This window comes from Erpetoichthys calabaricus, chromosome 7 (genome assembly GCF_900747795.2).
Source record: "Erpetoichthys calabaricus chromosome 7, fErpCal1.3, whole genome shotgun sequence".
Classification (NCBI taxonomy): Eukaryota; Metazoa; Chordata; class Cladistia; order Polypteriformes; family Polypteridae; genus Erpetoichthys; species Erpetoichthys calabaricus.
Window position 1 is genome coordinate 19,014,266 of NC_041400.2, and position 19,146 is coordinate 19,033,411.

Sequence of the window (19,146 nt, forward strand, 5' to 3'; positions counted from 1 at the left end):
AAATATTCCATAGTTTTAGATCTGTAAATATTAATAGGCAACTGTTGGAACATAAGCATGTCAGACCCTGCAGCTGGCCATATTAAATAAACTTTCAAATGTGTGTTTTATCCAGCTTTGTGAATAACATAAGGACATGTGTATTTAAGTATTTTAACTTATACCAACAGTGTATTCATCTGTCTGTTTTAAAGAAAGCAAATGCTGATGGCTAACCATAACTACAGCTTAAGCTTCTCGATAATAAAAAAATAAACACTTGTACGTTTTACATTGTTGCAGCTTGATTTGTTCTGTACATAAAAAAGGCAAATTCAGCTGCCTTCAGAATGCTTTCCTGAAGTGAAATTTATGCTCAGTAAGTTCACAGTTAACAGCTTTACGATTGGCAACAGCCTAAAGGCACTAATTAGGTGGGCATGTCAATACTGGAACAACTGGGTCAATAAGCAGAGGTCTCGAAGTGCGGCTCTGATGAGGAACAGTAATCCTAATGCATAGTCCTCCTCCGTCAGGGCCATCGGATTCATGCAGTGGTTTAACAGGCAGACAGGTCAATACACGAGCAACACAAGCACCAAGTTCTTACAAGTCCTTCTTGTGGCCATGAAATCTTTTATTATTGTGGATAAAGGCAAGTTGTTTTTGCATAATAACACAAATTCTCATTTAACTCTGGTTAATTTATTTGCAGTCATTATTACTGGCTGGCATGGTGGCCCAGGGGTCAATGCTGATGCTTCAAGGATCCAGCATCCTGGGTATGAATCCCGTGTTTATTGTCCGGAATTTGGAATTTGTATGTTCACTTTTTCCTGCATAGGTTTTCCTTTCACATCCCTAAAGATAAATCTATCACATTATGGCCAAAGATATGTGGATGATGCTCTAAATTATTGAGTCAAGGTGTTTCACTGTTAAAAGGTGTCAAACAATGACAGTAGATTGAATCATACAGAAGAGTTCAGGGACTTTTAAACGTGATACTGTCATAGGATGCCACCCTTTCTTGGCCAACAATATTTTCTGCATCTCATCATTCAGTACCATTTTCTGCTTCCCTTGTTTCTTAGCCGACCTTCAAACAACAGGTGTTCCCCCTGTTCCCTCTTCTGTATCCTCGGGTAGTTTCTGTAAGTCATTCTCTTCCTGCTCTGTCTTTCTGAGTTACTCAATACAGTAATCCCTCCTCGATCGCGGGGGTTGCGTTCCAGAATCCCCCGCGAAAGGTGAAAATCCGCAAAGTAAAAACCATATGTTCATATGGTTATTTTTATATATTTTAAGCCCTTATAAACTCTCCCACACTCTTATAAACATTTCCCGCACAATTATACAGCATAAACCCTTTGTATCCTCTTAGATATTAGGTAAGATTAATTGAAATTATGTATGTAAACACACTGTTTATATACAGTAAAACCTAAATATTATTTTAAAGATATCGAGCGTCTCCGATATCACATATGTTACAGCCATTACGACAGGCAGGCCACCAGCAATAAATACGTACAATGCAAGAAAAATTGTTTACAGTAAAATGTGTGTACAGTGATACTAAACTATGTACATGTAATAAGTACTGTACGTAGAAAATTAATTATATTACTCACCAACAATGACACGGCGACTTGTCCGATAACGATGAGTTTAATTTTACTGCACAACAGAGGAGAGCGTTACAGCTCTTCTAAAGGAGCCTCTTCAGGCGATTGTGTAGCACCGCCGTTGTTCTTCTTCTGGCAGTCTTCAATCCAGATCCCTAAAGCAGATTCCATCCGGACTACTGCCTTATTACATCCACTTACAACTCGTTTTGCGCACTGGTTAAAGGACACTGCGGCCGTAGATCTTATATTCTTTTCCTCCTTTTTAAATAAAAAGAATCGTGGACTCATTGATTCCGTAATGGTGTCCTGCAGCGGTGTAGCTGTTCCCTTCCTTCAACATATCCAAAACTTTTACCTTTTCGGAAATCGTTAACATCTTCCGTTGCCGCTTGGGCACAGCCCCTGAAGCAGTAGCAGGAGCACGTTGATGCTGAATGAGCGAGATGAGACTTCCTGGTTAACGCAGCAGAATTGAATTCTGTGCTCTGTCGCTGAGCCAATCAGCACACAGGAACTTAACTGCATGCTCTGATTGGGTAGCTTCTCAGCCATCCGCCACTAGCATCCCTTGTATGAAATCAACTGGCCAAACCAACTGAGGAATCATGTATCAGAAGTAAAAAGCCCCATTGTCCACAGAATCCCACGAAGCAGCGAAAAATCCGCGTTATATATTTAGATATGCTTACATATAAAATCCACGATAGAGTGAAGCCGCGAAAGTCGAAGCACGATATAGTGAAGGATTACTGTATTGGTGGTGTTGCTCTGAGCTTTAACTAAAAAAGAAATATGGCATATGCCTTTATTTAACTATTTACTTAGCATACTGTATCTACGTAATTCATACTAAGTTTTAATGCTAATAGAAGTGGTTGGGAGACAAAGTCAGAGACGCAAGATTTTAATGCTAATAGAAGCTCTTAATTAGTTTTATGTCTATTTGTGCTAATACATGACTTTTTATTTTCCAAAAATCCCCCTTTGAGGCTTCATCAACATATTTCTGATAATAGGCAACAAAAGCTTTAGAAATGGCTTAACGAATAGCATAGACTTGAGCTACAAGACCACCACCTTTAACACAAACTCTTATATTGACAACAGCAAAACGCTCTTTGCCCAAAAGCAGCTTGTACTGGAGAGTTCACGGTTCAGTTGTTTCTAGTAGTCTGTCATTTACTTTGATCAAGCCATTTCTCCTTTTGCATTGTGCCACAGCTGTTGCAGTTTTGTAGCTCACGTCTATGCTATTCGTGGACACACATGGAGGTGATGGGCTGAGGTGGTCCCATTCTAATGTGTGTCAACTCTGCTGAGCAATACAGAGAGAGCAGAAGAGAACCAAGATTCCCCCATGAGAATCTTTGCTAGGAAGAAATTACTTTCTTTTGACTTTAGATTTGAACTATTTATTGGATTCACCACTTTGAGCACTATTTTTATGGAGATATTTATTTATTTATTGAAGAATGTTGTGCTGTTTGTTGCACTGTTTGTATTTTTGCACTAAAACCTGTTGTCGTCTCCGCACTTGCCCTAGTCCATCCTTGGTTATGAACTACATGATGCTCCATAGGCAAAGAGCCTCCATGGTCTGCAGGCAGGCAGCATCACAGATTACCTTTGAGTTATCTTAACTCTTTCAAGGCAGATGTCGACTTTTTTGTTGAAATTCAGCGCTAGAGGACGGTAATCACCCGTAAAACTTGCTGCTTTGTTTTAGTTTGGCTCTCTTTGCTAGAAGGAAAGTTAGCTTTGCTGATTTGACCTTGATTACCTGTACATGCGTGAGTAGTGAAGAGCAAACAACCTCTAAAATGGCATCGACGTCTGGTGAGAGACCAAAGTGAATGCACAAAGTAAAATTCTGCATGGATGACATTTTGCGTAATATCGCCGAATCAGACTCTGACTTGTCGGACACTGATTTTGATGCAAGTGGTCTGAAGAAAGAGATTGAAAATGAAAGTAAGGAACCGGCTTCAGCTGATCGTGGTGCTGAACACGCTTGTGTAGCTGATGTGCCTACGGCAACGTTCGCCTGGTGATACCGGTGATAAGAGGTAAAAACCAGATTGCGTCACACTGCTATATGAAGACAGCCAGCCCGCCATGGATTTCTACCAGCCATTGAGCTGCCCCTACACAGCCACCAGAGACCCTGAACAGGAGCTGATAGCAGCCACAGCAACAGACGTTTTACGTTGATTTACACGTCAAACCTTTGCTTTGCATGTTTCTCAGAAAAGTGAGTTGCCTGAAAAAAATATTCAGCCCTCAAAGAGTTAATTACTATTACTGGCAGTGTCACAGCGTGCCTTAGTGTTGTCATGGCTGTCTGTCAATCTGACGATGGCACAAAAAAGATAGAAGGAAAAGCCTGCACAAAGAAATTGTTCATATCGGTAGTAGTTAAGAGTGCGCAATCCTCAATCACACCCCTTCACTTCCTGTCAGGAATCCACATAGCAAGCCAAGTGTAAGGTATGGCAAGAGTCTGGACCACTTTGGATGGACCCATGGTGGGATCGGGCTGGGGTGGTGGTTGAGTCAGTCTTACTCAGGACCTCACCTCTGACCTTGCCACCATGGGTGACCCTATCAGGAGTACACAACTCCTGAATAATAGTTCTTTGCATTTATATAGCGCTTTTCTCACTACTTAAAGCACTTAGCAATTGCAGGTTAAGGGCCTTGCTCAAAAGCCCAACAGAGCAGAGTCCCTTTTGGCATTTTACGGGATTCGAACCGGCAACCTTCTGATTGCCAGTTGTGACAAATAGGGGCGCTATTGCTCCCTTGAACCCTCGGACACCACACCAGACACCAGATAAAAGTCCAAATATAATTTTTATTTAGACTATAATGTGCACAAAGCACCCTCCTCTCCACAATGCTCATATGCAATAACCAATACTACAATAATCAATAATCCAACAATCCTCCACTCTACCAGACGCGTTGCCACCCTTCCACCCAGCTCAGCTCAATGCTGGGATTTCCCACAGTCCTTTTATACTTGTTGACCCGGAAGTGTTTCTGTCCCTCAGTCCACGTGACTCTCTTATCACTTCCGGGTCAGGTAAAAACTTCTCCTTTTTCTTCATCCCAGAAGCACGTCATTTCCTCTGTCCCTGTGACTAGGACGTACTTCCGGGTTATAGTGCACATAGCAATCCTTGGGCCTCCCTGCAGCGTCCCCTTGCGGTCCCCATGGTATCCATCAGGGCTGTGCAGTAAAACTCCAATGTCCATGAGGCCCTGCTGGAATTCGGGGCACCTCAATGCTGCAGGGAGGGCCCCATCTGGTGGCCTGGGGGTATTAGCCGGGATGATATCCCACACAGTGCAGATCCCTAGCCTCAGACCCACCCCTCCACCTAGTGAAGACATCACTCAGGGGATCATTGATCACGTAAACCACCTCGCCATGTTAAAGCACTGCCATAGTGGAGGTTGTGTTAGTGTATGGCAGTGGGACACGAACACAATTCGTTAGGTACGGTTTGGATTTTTTACTCTGCCGATAATGAGATTGTTAAGTGATCAGGGTCTGAGAGTCTGTCTGCTAAGAATTAAGCAGTAAGTGTATCTTTCTTGATATTCCAATGTTAGCCTACTTCAGAAAAGCATTATGAAAGGTAAAATGGGCTGATGTAGTAAGAGCAGGAGCAGCAACGATTCAGACTATGCAATCCAATTGTGAAACATAAGGTTTCAGCAACCCAAAAAATTGTCAAATAGCCTTTTCTCCAATCCAAGATTTTTCTTTTTTTTTCATTACAGAAAGCCATTGCATCAATCACTTTCTAGCGTCCATCTTGGCTCTGAGTACTGCGGCATGGACAAGAAGTTAAAGAAAAAAAAATGTGTGTGTTTTTTTTTTTTTTGACCCTCTGCGGTTCAAGTCCAAGCCAATCAAATGCATTATTTGCATTCAGCCTTCAGTGACACTGCAGAAATGTGCTTACATAGTCAATAACTGTGAATCTTGCTGACACATATCCATTGATTGTCCTCTCCAGGGAGACCAGGCCATCCTGTCCCCTTGAACTGCAGCCTGCCCTGTCCTCCGGCTCCAGAATTCTGCAGTGTTGCAGAACACTCTTCTTTTTGATGACTGCCATATTCTGATAACCAAAGAAATGAGCGCTGCCCTCCCCTTTGCTTTTTAAATGGCAGTAATTCACGCATTCTTATCAGTGGGGTTTTCATGATATTGCTTGAGATGACTTACCTGTAAACTCCTCCTAAGGGAAGATGACAGTTGAAAACAACTGCCTTTTCTCTGTCTCCTGTTTAAAACTTTTGATTAAAAGTCACATGACCCTGCCTTTGTGATTGAAGCTCAGTCTAGTACTCAGTAAGCAATCAGCTTTACAGTTGATTAAGAGAGCACTGTAAAAAGATCTCCTTCCTGAAATAACCCCTCTCGGCATAGTGGGTAATCAGGAATTAAAGATCGTATGTGAAAGTCGCTGTCATGATGTGGCAGTGCTGAATGAAAAGAATGTCTCCTACTTGAGAGAGGTTACTAGAGTTCAAAAGAGGACGTCTGTTAATAAAGCAAGGCGGCTGTCAAAAAGCAGGGAAGGAGAAAATCGGAAGACCATATGTAAGTGTTTAAAGTGAATAGCGGTTAGTCTAAAAGAATTAAAATAAAAGCCAATAAAAACAGGTCAACAAAATAAACATCAGGAGAACTGTATTTAAGGTGGTATTACAAGTTCTCAGTTGGTGAGGGAGTTCTGTATTAAAAGAATGTTAGAACCAAGTTACAGTTAACAAGTTAAACAATTAACTTCAATTTCAATCTACAGTAAATAGCTATCCACCTCTATCAGGAACTGAGCAGAAGCAAAAAGGCAGAGAAAATGGATACTATTATTGATGAATATTACAAATAACCATCAAAATACAATGGGATGTGATGGAGTAGTGGTACTGCCTCACAGCTAGTGTTGGATTAGTAGTCAAATTTTGACTTTGGTATCAATCCAAGCTTTCAGATCTCAGTACCAGTATGAAAACCGTTCTGAAGCAGATAATGGATAATTCCAAACCCCCCACCCCGTCTCACTCCAGCCTCCCTGATGCACTGAACAATTGCTCACCTGCCTACAATGCCATGTCATTGTGCCACACTATACACTACTTCTCTTTCGAAGCTGTGAAGTACCAACCATAATAATTAGGGGTAGGCGATCCCCCATGAAGTTCCAATTTTACATTGAAGCATGTACATTTGTTTCAACACATTTATGAATAGAACATTTTTTCCACAACTGCAATATTGCGTGTCAAGAATCTGTTATCTCTGCAGCCTAGAGCCTCCACACTGGAGCTCCAAGTAGGCGGAACTAACCTATTTGACAGTACAGGGGGTCCTCGGGTTATAACGTCTCGACATTTGATGTTTCGATTTTACAACGCTCACTCCCATAAAAACTTAAAAAAATTGAGACGTGAGAAAGAATAAAGGTAAGGATTTTTTTTACACTCATTTTTTCTGTTATTACAGTACAGTGTACAGTACAATTTATTCATGTCCTTTTCTTTTTCTGTGGCTTAGTTGTGTTTTTATGTTCTAGATTATGATTTTGCAAATGTGTTAGGATAGGTAAGTGACTTAGGCTAGGGAGTGTTTCGACTTACACCAAAATTCGGGTTACATCACTGTTGTAGGAATGGAACTGTCGTAACCTGAGGACCCCCTGTACTTGGCATTATTTGAGTCCGATAACCCTCCCACAACCCTAATCTTAACCAAAGTGTAAAGGGGCGGAACTCAGGAAATCTGATTTTATTGGCACCCAATGGAGTCAGCTCCACCTACTTGAACTGCCCATTGGAGTCGGCCCCACCTACTTGGACTGCCCATTGGAGTCAGCTCCACCTACTTGGACTGCCCATTGGAGTCGGCCCCACCTACTTGGACTGCCCATTGGAGTCAACTCCACCTACTTGGACTGCCCATTGGAGTCAGCTCCACCTACTTGGACTGCCCATTGGAGTCGGCCCCACCTACTTGGACTGCCCATTGGAGTCAACTCCACCTACTTGGACTGCCCATTGGAGTCAGCTCCACCTACAGTACTTGGAACTCCAGGATGGAGGCTCCAGGCTGCAGAGAAATATACTTAAGTGTCAAAGAAAGATGGGGATGGGGATTGAGAAGAAAGCTGACATTTAATTCCAGTACTTAAAATCCCCTAATGCTGGTATCACAACATTTAAAATTTTTTTTATGCTTTTTAGTACTTTTCCAGTATTGGTATACCACACAACCTTACTAACAGCCCTATGAGCATTCATGGCAACCACTAAATAAGCATATTTCTCGCTCTGCCTGCTTGAGTTTTCTTTGGGTATTCTGGTTTCATTCTTCATCCCAAAGAAATTCATGTTAGGGCATTTAGAGACTAAAGCAGCAAATCATGAGTGGCTTTGTGTGAGTATGGCTCGTGATCAACTGACTTGCATCCATCCTATCAGGACAGGGTCCAGCTCTTGTCAACCTTGTTAATAAAAACGTTGTTCTGAAAATAGCTAAATGTGGATGTGATATATATACATACTGTAAAACACAAGCGAAGACAGGAAAGGCGTTGTTGATCCAGCCCGTATATTGTGTACACTGCAAGCAAAAATATTAGCTTCAGAGAACTGTCTGGGTCAGCTTCCAAATAGAGACAGGATAAGAAGGGAAGGAGCTGGGCTTTTATAGTTGCAGCGGAGGAAGAGGTGGGTCTGTAAGGGTTCAAGCCAGAAGTGAGGTCAGAAGGAGGCGCGGTTAGGAAGGAAGTGCTGGAACTGCAGGAGTTTTATGGGGGTTTTCTGTTCAGGTGATCTGCAGAAGAGGGAGAAGAAAGGTTAGTGCACTTTGTCAATCCTTGCTCTCGTTTTCTGCCCTCAGTTAAGCCCTTAGCTTGCCTCCCAAGCGCACGTGTGTGACATTAAATTCTCTGTGTTTTGTGGAATCGGTGGTTACTGGACCTTTATGTCATTTTCAGGATCTCCTCACACTTGTTTATCTATCTTTTGAGAATGCTATCATTAAGAATCAAAGAATTGTTCTTATGAGTTTGAATTAGCTAGTGCTACTATATTATTGGAACAGTTAACTGTAGACTTGATATGCGTAAAACCCGGTACTACTAGTATTTTAGAGTTTAAATATTGGAACTGAGAAGGACACACATAGACTGTCCTGGATAAGCTGGCTAGAAAAGCAGCCCCCTTTTTTTAAGAAATTTGTTGAAAATTATTATCCTGTTTCTACTTATGTAATTCTGTGGTACTGAGTGTTGTTTGGTGAGGGGAAAAATGAATTGAAATGAATTAACGCAAAATTGCAAAACAGCAAAATGTGAAAAAAGGGGAAGTGTCTGCAAACCTTCTGAATTCACTGTGTATAGGATGATACAAGAAAAATGTCGGACAACAACAAGTCTTTCCAGCAATGTGTAGTGGCTGAATTTCTTGAGATTATAATATGCCTATGGCTGGAGATACCTGCATAAGCATCGGGGTAAAATAACAGAAGAATATCTATAGCTCATGGCGGCTCATTTTGTAATTTTCCATGAGAGTGGTGTTGTCACTGCTGTGTATCAGACTCACAGTTTGAACTCTGTTATGAAAATAGAAAATCCTAAAAAAAAAAATAAAGAGAAAGGAATAAATGATGAAAAATGCAAATTCTGTATGTAATACAGCAAATTCTATAAAATGATATCACACTGCAACTCACAAGCAGCTCTAATTTAGTTGTGCTTATTTTTTTAATTTCATTTTTTTTGTTTTTTTATGTAAACACAGTTGTTTTTAAATTGAGTTTCTTTCTATTATTTTAATGAGTTTGGGATCAGATTTATTACACAATTATTTAGTTTGCAAATCCCACTGTCTTGGGGGTGTATGTGTTGGCTGAGTTTTTCTCTGACAGTGTCCAGGTTACATTCCAGTAAAGCTCCATAGTGGCCTGTTTGTTAAATTCTTTCTGTTTAAATTGAATTCACACTTTGTGCCCCAAGACAATCACGTGCCAAATAAACAACAGAAATGAACTGTAATTGTTTATCTGAGTGGTGCAGGGGGAATTTTCCACTTTTAGAATGACGTATGTATTGTTAATATTACTACATGCAAAGCAAAGTCAAACCAAGCCAAGAGAATGTGAGGAAACAAGCTGGCACACTGACACATATGCCTCATTTTGTCCCTCATTGTACAATACAGATACAGCCTCTAATTTATTGGCAATTGAATTAGATTGATCCTCAGTGTCTTTAGGACTTCTTCTTCTTCTTCTTTCGGCTGCTCCCATTAGGGGTTGCCACAGCATATCATCTTTTTCAATCTCTTCCTGTCTTCTGTATCTTTCTCTGTCACCCCCATCACCTGCATGTCCTCTCTCCCCACATCCATAAACCTTCTCTTAGGCCTTCATCTTTTCCTTGTGCCTGGGACTTAATTTCTCATTTTATTGTCTCAGAGAAATCATTGATTGAATATGTGTGCTGACGAGAGGTTTGCATTTGATAACATGTATTCAGAATGTTCTCTCTGCTTTTATTATTTTAACACTATTAGCTCTTTGTGAGGCGAATATGTTCAAAATCACAGGTACTCTAACACCGGAGCATCACATGTACACTAACAAATCAGTCAATCAATTATCTGACTAATTAAATTCACTAATTAATGAATTCAATACATATATTCAATTATGAGGAAATAAAGGCATCTGCTGATAAAAATCACACCGAAAGCGTTATTGGAGAAGTCTAGTCAAACAAAAACATCAACCATATATACAAATGGGAATAGCTATGATAGAAGAAGAAGAAGAAGAAGAAGAAGAAGAAGAAGAAGAAGAAGAAGAAGAAGAAGAAGAAGAAGAAGAAGAAGAAGAAGGGTGTGCGTTTCTTCTTCAGCCCACCGTCTGTGTGCAATTTACACATTCTTTACGTGCCCTTGTGGTTTTTTGAATTGATGGCAATGTGTTAGTTTAGGTACTGCAAAAATACTTCTTTTACTCATCTACTTTTTTTAGCTTTATTAGATCTATGCTGAGTGACTTGTTTTTCTCGTTATACACATTTCATTGTTTGCTGACCCTGTGTTAACCTATATATGACAAATAAACCTAAACCTAAACCTACTGTCAAGGGGCAAGACCTTAACAAAGGCTTCTTTTGGCCTTAATAACAAATAAAGTGGTTATACATCTCTACAGTGTGTCCCACTAAAATATCTACACTTTGGAATGTCACTACACAGTTAATTTGCCATTGTTAAATTACCATTTCATGTGTCAAATTTAACATTTAAGTGTTAAATGTACTCTTTATATAGTGTTACCTTTTCCAATGTGGTTTTACCTCCACTTTGTGTTAGACTCTAACACTACACTACACAAACCCATGTAAAAACATGTAACACCGACACTGTCCAACTCCCTGAATGTTAAATAAAAATGACTCTGGCGCTACTTTAATTCCCTGAAGTGTACAGGGTACAAAAATACTCTGAGATTCAAATCACCTCTTACTCTGTAGGATGTTATTAATTACTTTAAAAGGTGCAGTTAAACTTAAGTTTACCCTTCTGTGATGTGTGTTATGTACTACACTACAGTGTTAAGTTGACAGTAACTTTATTCTATATTGTCATGCATTCTGCAGCTGAGTATTTACATATAATTCACGTATATTATTCAATGATACATATTGCTCAGCTGGATGTTAACTTTGCATAAATTACTCTGGAGGTTTGTGATGCAGCTGAAAGCTTACTAATTGTTATGATTAAGAAAAGAAAAAAACAAGAATCTCTCTTGTTAACAACAACGGTTATTTCTATATTATGTTTTCATACAAATGATGTTGCTCAAGGTGCTTTACAGGATGAAGAAAGAAAGAAAAGAAATATATATATATATATATCCCAACAGACAGACACAGGATAAAAGACCAGGAAGTTGTTTAATTAATTCTTTCTTCTTAGTATAGTGCCCCAAAGCACCTCCACCACAATAAACAGGCAATAAAAACAACAAATCAGCACAACTAATGACACTATTCTCTCCTCGACACCTTCCAGCAAGCTCTGTCCTACTCCTCCTGACTCTGACTCTCTTGCTGAGTCTCCAACAGTCCTTTACATAGTCCTTGACCCAGAAGTGCTTCTGTCCTTCCACCCCCGTGATTCACTAGCACTTCCGGGTCAGACGGAGAATTGGCTTTTTCTTCAGCCTGGAAGTACTTCGGGGCTCCCGTCCTCGTGACTTAGTAGTATTTCTGCGCTATGGATGAGGCATGAGTCTTCCGGTCCTCTCACAGCTCCTCCTGGCGGCCCCCACAGTACGTGACAGGGCTGAGAAACCACACTCCAAGTCCCAGGATGCCCTGCAGGAATCCGGGGCACCATTTCACTCCAGGGGTGCTGCCATCTAGCATTTTGGGGAAGACAGTGTCCTGGAAAAGTTGCCTTCCCCTATCCTTCCATCTCAGGGACATCCCGGCCAGGATGAGCTGCCAGCCTTCTGCCCAATATATATGTGTGTGTGTGTGTGTGTATATATATATATATAAATATATATATATATATATATATATATATATATATAAAAATACAGTATATATTTATATAAATATAAACATAACAGTGGAAAATTGTCGACCTTGATCAGTTAGGTTCTCTTCATATTTTCTAGAAATAAACATGGCCACTCCACTCAGTCTGAACCAAAGAAGAGTAAGCAAGCAGTGATCTATCTGCATTTTATGGGCTGAAGGGGATGATTTATGAGGAAAGACTGAAGGATTTGAACTTTTTCAGTTTAAGCAAAAAGAGATATGATTGAAATGTTTAAAATTATGAAGAGAATTAGACCAGTGGGTCGAGACTGTGACTTTAAAATGAGTTCATCAAGAACACTGGAACACAGTTGGAAACTTATTAAGAGTAAATTTCAGACAAACATTAGGAAGTTTTTCTTCACACAGAGAGCCATAGACACATAGAATAAGTGATCAAGTAGTGTGGTAGACAGTAGGACTTTTGGGACTTTCCATACTCAACTTGATGTTATGTTGGATGAATTAAGTGGACAGGAATGGCGAGCTTGGTTGGAACGGCCTGTTTTCATTTAGATTGTTCTAATTTTCTAATGACTGGACCCTCGTCAAGGACAATTTCCAAATGCCAAGGCAATGATGGAGATGGAGGTTGGACAAACATAACATTCTGCGTTATTTAAGATACTCTGGGAGCTCCATGTGCAAGTCAATGTCATGGTCGAATATGTAAGGCATCAGCACTACCCTTTGTGATTCTGTAATTAGAGTCAGTACTCACTAATGTCCAATGTGATTTTAAGCTGTTACAGAAAAGTAGTGTGGTAGACAGTGGGACTTTAGGGACTTTCAAATCAGGACTTGATGATATTTTGGAAGAACTAAGTGAAAAGCATTGGCGAGCTTGGCTAGTCTGAATGGCCTGTTTATGTGTTTTTAATGTTCTAGTATTCTAATGTCTGGAAAATAGGTGGATAGGTAAGTAAATAAAATAAGCTATTCCACAAGTGCACAAGGACAATTATGAAAGTTATTTAAATTCATGCAGACCACTCTTCCACACTGGTCCGATTTAGAGTCACCAAGTTGGGTAACACACGTCTTTGAGATGTGGGAAAAAAAACATACTGCAGTGCCTGGGGAAAAAATATTCACAGAACTTGTAGAAAACATTTTTTCCATCTATTAATCTATAAGTTTACTCAAACACAATTAACACAATTACCATATATACTCACGTATAAGTCAGGTCTCAATCATAAAATCAGACCCCGACTTATATGTCCGTTCAAAAATGCGACACTTAAATTTTTTTATCATTTTTTTTTACATCTTCTTGCCTCCTCCAACCTCGCATTAGTTTCTCAGACACGTCGAACTTTGTTGCAGCAGTTATTTCCTTTGCTACTTCAACAATGTTTAATGTAAAACCAGCTTCATATTTTCTTCTGTTTGAATGCTCCATCATAGATAAGGAATGCTCTTACGATAAAGGTGATTGAGGGTGTGAGATACAAAAACAACAAATCAGTGCAAACATCACTTCAGAATAGTTCGGGTATTACCATGTGGTCAAGTAGGCACAATACATAGAAAAACAAAGGCTGTGTGCTCCGTGGTTACTCTCTCAGGTGGGTGTTAGCATATCATAATCCCTTAGACCAATAGTGTGTTTTCCGCATTCGACTTATACGACTGACATTATAAAACACCAGAATTAAGTCCTGACTTATCCATGGGATAACTTATCCACGAGTATATACGGTAAGTGTCACAGCAAAATCAGGTCCAAGGTACAAATCGACTCAGGACAAGGAGCCATTCCATGACACAATGCACTTTCACACCAGTCTGGTTTAGTGTTGCCAAATAAAATAACACACACAAGGAGTAGAAAAAGCTAAACTGCTTTGGCAGGACATGTAAAGTGACCAAGCTGGGGTTCAAAACTTATTCCACTGGAGCTGTGAGTTAGCAGTTGCTATCCTCTGGACTACCATGCCACCCAAAAACAGCTTTTCATTCAATAGGTTGTAAATATTAAGGGAGTTGGTTACTTTTCGGTGAGCTTTGCAGAAAGGTCTCGGAGATCTTCACATCTCACCACAATTTTATTTTAAAAGTTATAAGTGACTAGAAGTTGATGAACTACTGGACACCAGGGTGAGTGACCCGATTGAATGCCAAAAAATATTTTTCAGTTCAGTCAAAGGAAATAAAAAATCCACGTCCTCGTGGCATTTTTTAGATTCGGGGCAGCATTTTTTGTAAAAATGTGCAGAAGCTTTAGGTATTAACATACTGTATCTGCACTGTAAGAGCTTGTCCAGCTGCCAGGTTTTTTGTAAGCGTGTCCTACAGGTGCAGATCAGATAGCCGCTGTGTCGATTTCTCGCTCACATGTACCAGATTATTTCTGAAAGAATTTGTGCTGCCACAAATCTCCCCGTTTCCATTGGCATTTTACTTTGGCATTCCAGCTGGCACTGATACTGGTGTCTCTTACTGCTTGATTATGAAGCCATACTAGTAACATAAATGAGATATGAATCCATCCACTATTTATAGGTATTCTATCATTCTTTGGCGTCACACAGAGTTAAAGTCCCTCCTGAAAGAAGCTAATGAAAGGCAGAGTGCTGCCTCCTCTCTAACAGGGCACCATACTACGACAGACACGGCATTTTATCTTAGTTTAATCAGATGTTTATCAGATGAAGAAGCTTTTGCTCCTTACTTGAGTTATTGTAGTGCGTGTGTTTTACCCAACTTTTCTGTCTCTGCTTATTCTTTCCATTTGACTGATTGTATAAGAGCAGACTTCTGTTTAAAGCAACATTTATCATAAGTGGCTCTGCTTATATCCAGCATTTTGCCATCAGGCTAATTCCAGGTTTTCAAAGACAAGCAGACGACTACTTTAACCACTGCTGAAATGGGAAAAGCTTTCAAAGGATGAATTAACTTCCTCTGGAAAAAGATTATGAAAGCTGTAATGGCTGCAGATGTTAAGCACAGCATCGCAGCCACACTCTTATGTTTGTCATTTAGAAGCATTACTTGTGTAATTCTGTAGGATTTCCCATGTAAGAAACTGCAGGTGCTGACACCCAGAAGAGTCTTCGGGTTTTATTCACACGATGAATCAAGATAGAAAAATGGTGGTGTGGCTAAATGTGCTGGAAACTGTAGCTCAGTCAGGTGGATTCTTGCAGTGTGATGAATGCACCCAAAGTGCCTATTGTGGGATTTCCCATCAGTCTTGATGCATGAAGTCTGTTTGACTCATCCTAATGCAACACGGCTGATTGTCCTTCTGTGCCTGTCCATCTCAGGCCAAGAAACACAAAGATTTTATCTTGTATCCACGTAGTGGAGATTAAGTTATTGGCGCAGTGAGTGAAGGGCTGCCAGCCTTTCTCTCTTATGACCGTTAAAGACGTAACATGCCATTGCAATTTTTCAAACAGATCATCTCAAAAATGAAATTTTATGCAGAACATTAACCCTGTTGCCCTTATTACATGGTTTATACTGGTTTAAAGTGAAAATATCCAAAGGCAAGGTTCTTAATGGATTGAGATTTGTATCAAGCACTTTATGGGCTGGAAGGACATCCTCTAGAAAGTCACGTGAAAGCACATTCCCTTATGAGGTTTTCCTTTAAATGTTTTTCTTTCAATTCAGAACTGCAATGTATGCCAGTTTCCCACCTTCCTTCCTCCTTGTCTCCATTAACAGGGAAAAACAAAAAAATACGGGATGCGTGCACACGCATGCAACTTCCCTTCCAACAAACGTGCTGTGTGTGGTTTGGTAAGTCAGACTTGGCTCCAAGCTGTTACTCATTTGGTGAAAACAGTGAGCTTCTTAAACCAGACGTGACTTTGCTCTACAAAAGGAATTGTATTTGTGAATTGGAAGGATGTGAATGATTATCTAAATATTTGTATCTAATCCAGTGGTTCCCAAACTCCTGTAGACACTCTGTGGCTGCAGGTTTTTGTTCCAACCAGATTCCCAATCAGTGATAATAATTGATAATAGTTGATCTCATTTAATTAGTTGGTATTTTTACCCTTTTCTTATTCTGCATTTAGAAAAGCACTGTAGTATGACTTTTACATTTACTGTATAAGGAATAGTACAGGCTGCGGTGGGTTGGCACCCTGCCCGGGATTGTTTCCTGCCTTGTGCCCTGTGTTGGTTGGGATTGGCTCCAGCAGACCCCCGTGACCCTGTGTTCGGATTCAACGGGTTGGAAAATGGATGGATGGATGGATGGATGGATGGAATAGTAAAGGGAAATTAAAACATACAAATAGGGAAATAGCAGATGCTCTAAACTCACATTTCTCTGAGGTCTTCACATGTGAGGAAGTGGATAACCTCCCACCGGTAAAATGGACAACTAAGGAGGTACTGAGGGATTTGGAAATTGTAGAGGGAGAAGTACTGCTTAGATTAAATAGGTTGAAATCAAACAAATCACCAGGACCAGAAAATATTTAACCTCAAATTCATAAGGTTGTTTGAGAGTACAGATATGAATCCTTGATGCATATTTTCAGGGAGTCACTGTGCACTTGGGAAATTCCAAAGGACTGGAAAATATTATCTCATTATACAATACAGTATAAAAGCAACTATAGGCCATTAAGCTTAACGTACATCAAAGGGAAATTGATTGGAGGAATTATTAAGGAAAAGATTAAACAACACGTGGCAAGAACAGGAGTTGTACTTAACAGTCAGCATCATTTCAGACGAGGGAGGTCATGTTTTACCAACATGATGGAATTCTGTAAGATACGACCAAAGTGGAGTATATGATATTATGTGGAGTATTGTATATGATACCAGTAACGGCGGACTGCACAATAACGTGCAGTGAATACACTTGACTTATAGTTTTCAGACTCTTTCTCTGTACGTTTACCATCCGTTTGCTCAGAGGTTGATGCACTTGCTGATTCCTGAGCAGCTCTTCTTTTCTCCACTCTAGTGGCCCGCTTCTTCTCTTCTTCCATTGGCATGTTTTTGCGTTAAAACTGACTAAGTCAGTTTTTGTGTTGCAATTACTTAGTAAATTTTTCTTAATTTTTTACTTAAGCTGGCACTTAAGTGTTCAATCTGCCTCAAGAATGATTTGAGATATGAAGAGGTAGAGGAAGTAACGCTGCACACTGCCGAGAATTGATTCTACAATAAAATAAAAATAAAAAGAGTAATAAAAATCATCACCCAAAAAGCAGACAGTAGAGGTCATGTAGTATTTGTGTACCAAATTTCAGGTCAATAGGTCAAACGGTTTGCGAGCTACAGGTGATTTAAAATCCTGGACAGACACAGTAGCGTATTATATAAGAAGATTATTTGTCTTCACTTTTGGAAATCGTTTGATAAGGTGCCACATGAGAAGTTGAGCATCATGAAGTGGGAGTTCAGGTTGTAGAATGTAGATGGGTGCAAAATTGTCTCAGACATATGAAGCTGAAGGTCATGGTGTAAGGAAACCTTTCAGAATTGGGGAATGTTGAGTGGTGAAACACAGGGGTCAGGGCTGCTATTTTTTAACATATATCTATATATATAAAAGACTAAGTCGCCTGACCATGGGGTACGCATGCACGCAAGACAGAGCCCTGCCCGCCAACTCTAACCCTCCTCCCGTGTCATGGGATATGCACGACAGAGCCCCGCCCGCCAACTCTAACCTTCCTCCTGCATCCAGCCTCGCTCTCGGGGCATGAGCAGGCAGTGTGCATGGTGTACGCATGACAGAGCCCCGCCCACCAACTCTAACCCTCCTCCCGCGTCCACCCTCGCTCTCAAGGCATGCGTACATTCGAGGCATGCGTACACTGACGACAAATATGACAGCTCTTCCTCACGAACAAGATTTCGCAAAATGGCTCCTCGGTGTTGGAGTAGGGGAAAAATGGAACACCTTCAACATTACCTTCACATTGTTTTCCTCTTATTTCTGATCCCGTTCAACAACTATATGGCGACATCGACTTCTCAACTGTGACTCCGGAACAACCCAGTATGCGAGCAGTACACGTCACCAACGAAGACTCGCTACACTTTAATGAACAAGTACTGAAACTTATCCCTACCGACGAAGTAACTTTCACCAGTGTTGACTCCATCGTCACAGACAATCCTGCAGATCAACTTTCATTCCCCGAAGAATTTCTTAGCAGTCTTACTCCCACTGGCATGCCTCTGCATAAACTCAAAATTAAAATTGGTTCAGTCATCATGCTTCTCAGAAACCTCATGCCAGCAAGAAGTCTCTATAATGGCACTAGACTTTCTGTTACCAGCATTCACCGCAATGTGCTGGAGTGTAAAACTATCGCAGCTGCTACCTCACAAACTGTCCTTATTCCCCGGATTTCCCTGACCCCATCAGATTCAAATTTGCCTTTTACTTTTACACGCAGACAATTTCCTGTTAGATTAGCCTTTGCAATGACAATTACTAAAGCACAGGGTCAAACTTTCAAAACGATATGCCTGTATCTGCCAAAACCAGTTTTCAGTCACGGACAATTGTATGTTGCTCTCTCCAGTGTTCTATCTTTTCATTCACTCACAGTCGTATCCTCAAACCCACCCCATTTGGATAACTGTGTCGTTCAGGAAGTGTTCACCCATCAATAAATAATTATGCGGCGTATGCTACGCTGCGGGTCGACTAGTATAAATTATTTGAATAGGAAAATAAGTAACAAGCTTGTTAAGTTTGCATATAATACCAAGATAGGTGGATTGGCAGATAATCTCAGATTCGTTGAATCATTACAGAGGGACTTGGACAGAATACAGGCTTGTGCAGATTTGTGACAGATGAAATTTAACATAAATAAATGTAAAATATTACATGTAAGTAAAAATGTTAGGTCTGAGTATACAATGGGAGGTCTAAAAATCAAAAGCTC

The 19,146-nt window shown here is 40.3% G+C and overlaps 1 protein-coding gene across 4 annotated transcripts in view; it reads left to right on the plus strand.

The window, feature by feature from the left end:
• The window catches only part of tll1 (tolloid-like 1), a 351,180-nt gene that overhangs the window by 244,230 nt on the left and 87,804 nt on the right, over positions 1–19,146 (plus strand). The window lies entirely within an intron of this gene.